Below are 3,564 nucleotides of genomic sequence, written 5' to 3' on the forward strand. Positions count from 1 at the left end.
CATCTGCCCAGAGGCCACCTTGCCACGTGCTAAGTGAGATCACATCCTCCATAAATGCTGGCCGGCTGAATCTTATGATAATTTGAATAAAAACATTCTATAACAGTCAGCAGCTTGTTGTTCAACACACAGTAAGTATTCCACTTTTTCAGAGAACAATTTCTAACCTTTAATTATGCATCATCTCTCTAATTAAACACATTCTTGAGGCTTCCACTGTACATTAGGTCATTTCAGTAGGTTTTCCAAGCTGTAGAAGACTCACATAACTCACATTAAGTTATGGCTAAGTTAAAAAGCAACATTTAAAAAAACTTGTCTTTGGTTTAGACCTATTATAACATTCAGCTTCAAAAGTTAGTTTTGGGGACAAGAACCATATGATTTCACTCATATGTGGGACATAAAACAAAAAGCAACAGACAAAACAAAACAAACTCATAGACAGATAACAGAATGGTGGTTACTAGAGGGGAAGGAGGGTGGGGGAAGTAGAGGGTAAAGGGGGTCAAATATATGGTGATAAGCACACAATGCAATATACAGATGATGTATAATAAAATTTTATACCTGAAACTTCTATAGCGTTAACCAATGTTATCCAAAAAAAACTTTAATTAAAAAGAAAAAAATAGTTTTGGGAACAGGGACTAATGCAAGAACAGCAACTTCAAAACAGTATGCCTTGCCCGGCCGGTGTGGCTCAGTGGTTGAGCATCAACCTATGAATTAGGAGGTCATCGTTCAATTCCAGGTCAGGGTACATGCCCAGGTTGTGGGCTCGATGCCCAGAAGGCGGGGTGTGGGAGGCAGCTGATCAATGATCCTCTCATCATTCCTGTTTCTTTCTCTCCCTCTCCCTTATTCTCTGAAATCAATAAAACACACATACACACACCACGAACAGTATGACTTGCATTTTATTGTCTTTTTTCTTTTAACCCTCAGCCCCAAAGCCTAAACTATGGTATGGTTCCAGTCTTAAGAGAATATGAATATATTCAAACATTTTCTGAATATACTAATAGCTCTATTGTTAGGAATGCTGCTCCAAACCAGCACCCTCAGGATCACCGGGCAACTTAGTTTGAGAAATGCAAATTCTCGGCTCCCACACGGACCCACTGAGCCAAAACTCTGAGAATGGGGTGCAGAAATTTGAATTTTTACTAGTCCTCTTGGTGATTTGGATGCAGACAAAAAGTTTGGGAAAAGCTTCCCTAGAAAAACTAACTCAATTAAAACCACTGAACTGTTTAAGTGCAAGAAGTCCGGGGAGTAAGTTCCTCTGGTCATTACCCTTAAAGACAAGCGTCATCTTGCTCAGGGGAGCTTGAAACTGGTGATCTGCCGACTTCATTGCCAAGCGAGAGTGAAGAGAAGACATCCTTGAGAAGCAAACAATCCATGAACCTGCAGCGGCGGGGACTTGAAATGTCATCACTCTGGCTCAAGCTGACAAGGGGCAGCCGTCTCTTGATGGAATTAAAAAGGATGCTGAAATTAAGAACTAGATCCCTGGCTCTGATTTGTTGGAAAACTTTTGGGAAAGTCACCACCTCAGTGAGCCATTAGCAAAAGTGCAATTTTTAAAAGCCCTGTATAAACGCTCCACGGGTTTGGAACCAGCTGCTGCTTCTCAGTCACGAAGTCTTAAATAACCCATTAAAAATCCCATCTCTGCCCTAACCCAGTGGTCGGCAAACCGCGGCTCCTGAGCCACATGAGGCTCTTTGGCCCATTGAGTGTTCTAACGCCACTTCTTCAAAATAGATTCGCCCAGGCCGTAAACCGACTTCTGTGCATGGGCCACGAAGTTTCAATCGCACTGTATGTCCACACACGCACATGGTATTTTGTGGAAGAGCCACACTCAAGGGGCCAAAGAGCCGCAGTTTGCTGACCACTGCCCTAACCGGTTGGGCTCAGTGGATAGAGCGTCAGCCTGTGGACTCAAGGGTGTCCCAGGTTCGATTCCGGTCAAGGGCAAGTACCTTGATTGTGGGCACATCCCCAAAAGGGGGTGTACAGGAGGCAGCTGATTGATGTTTCTCTCATCAATGTTTCTAACTCTCTCTCCCTCTCCCTTCCTCTCTGTAAAAAATCAATAAAATATATATTTTTTAAAAATCCCATCTCTCAGACACTGAGAATCATAATTTGTCAAACACTTCCCTATCGCCTGGTAAATAACAGAAACTTAATAAAGGTGAATGAGCCTATTGACGAAATATGTTGTTCTTATTGTGATAAAAACATCTAGTTATAAAAAAGGCACTACAAACCTATCATACTAGAACTTCAGTTTTTACACAATGAACTTCAATTCCATGGAAGAGTTACATGGCAAAAACTTACATGCAATGTATCAGTAAAGACTGAGTGATAAAAAAAAAAGGTAAATATATGTAAGGTAAACCTATTACAAAGAATGGAGAAAACAATTATCTGCATAAATTATGTTAGTGAACACAAACCTACCTACTCTTTTCTTATATATATACTAGAAGCCTGGTGCACGAAATTCGTGCACGGCGGGGGGTTGTCCCTCAGCCCAGCCTGTACCCTCTCCAATCTGGGACTCCTGGAGGGATGTCCGACTGCCCGTTTAGGCCCGATCCTGGTCAGGCCTAAACGGGCAGTCTGACATCCCTCTCACAATCCAGGACTGCTGGCTCCCAACTGCTTGCCTGCCTGCCTTCCTGATTGCCCCTAACCGCTTCTGCCTGCCAGCCTGATCACCCCCTAACCACTCCCATGCCAGCCTGGTTGATGCTTAACTGCTCCCCTGCCAGCCTGTTTGCCCACAACTTCCCTCCTCTGCCAGCCTGGTCACCCCTAACTGCCCTCTCCTGCAGGGTTGATCACCTCCAACTGCCCTCCTTTGCAAGCCTGGTCCCTCTCAACTGCCCTCCCTTGCAGGCCGGGTGCCTCCCAACTGCCCTCCCCTGCTGGCCATCTTGTGGTGGCCATCTTGTGTCCACATGGAGGCAGGATCTTTGACCACATGGGGGCAGACATATTGTGTGTTGCAGTGATGATCAATCTGTATATTACTCTTTATTAGATAGGATAGAGGCCCTGGTGCACGGGTGGGGGCCAGCTGGTTTGCCCTGAAGGGTGTCCCGGATCAGGGTGGGGTTCCCTTGGGGCCTGGGGCGGCCTGAGCGAGGGGCCTGTGGTGGTTTGCAGGCCGGCCACGCCCCCTGGCAACCCAAGCGGAGGCTCTGGTATCTGGAATTTATTTTCCTTCTACAATTGAAACTTTGTAGCCTGGAGCAGAGCCAAGCCTGGGGCTCCCTCCGAGGCCGGCAGCCATTTCTGTGGCAGTTAATTCACCTTCTACAATTGAAACTTTGTAGCCTTAAGCAGGTGAGCCCGGCCAGGGTGTGCGGAAAGCTTTGCTTCCCCTGTTGCCGCCGGCAACCCTGGCCTGCTCTCTCAAGCTCCAATCTGCCGCCATTTGTTTGAATTTGTTTACCTTCTATAATTGAAACTTTGTAGCTTGAGTGGAGGCTTAGGCCTGCAACAGCTATCGGAAAGCTTGGCTTGCTCTGTTACCTG

This window comes from Eptesicus fuscus, chromosome 15 (genome assembly GCF_027574615.1).
Source record: "Eptesicus fuscus isolate TK198812 chromosome 15, DD_ASM_mEF_20220401, whole genome shotgun sequence".
In the NCBI taxonomy this organism is placed as follows: domain Eukaryota; kingdom Metazoa; phylum Chordata; class Mammalia; order Chiroptera; family Vespertilionidae; genus Eptesicus; species Eptesicus fuscus.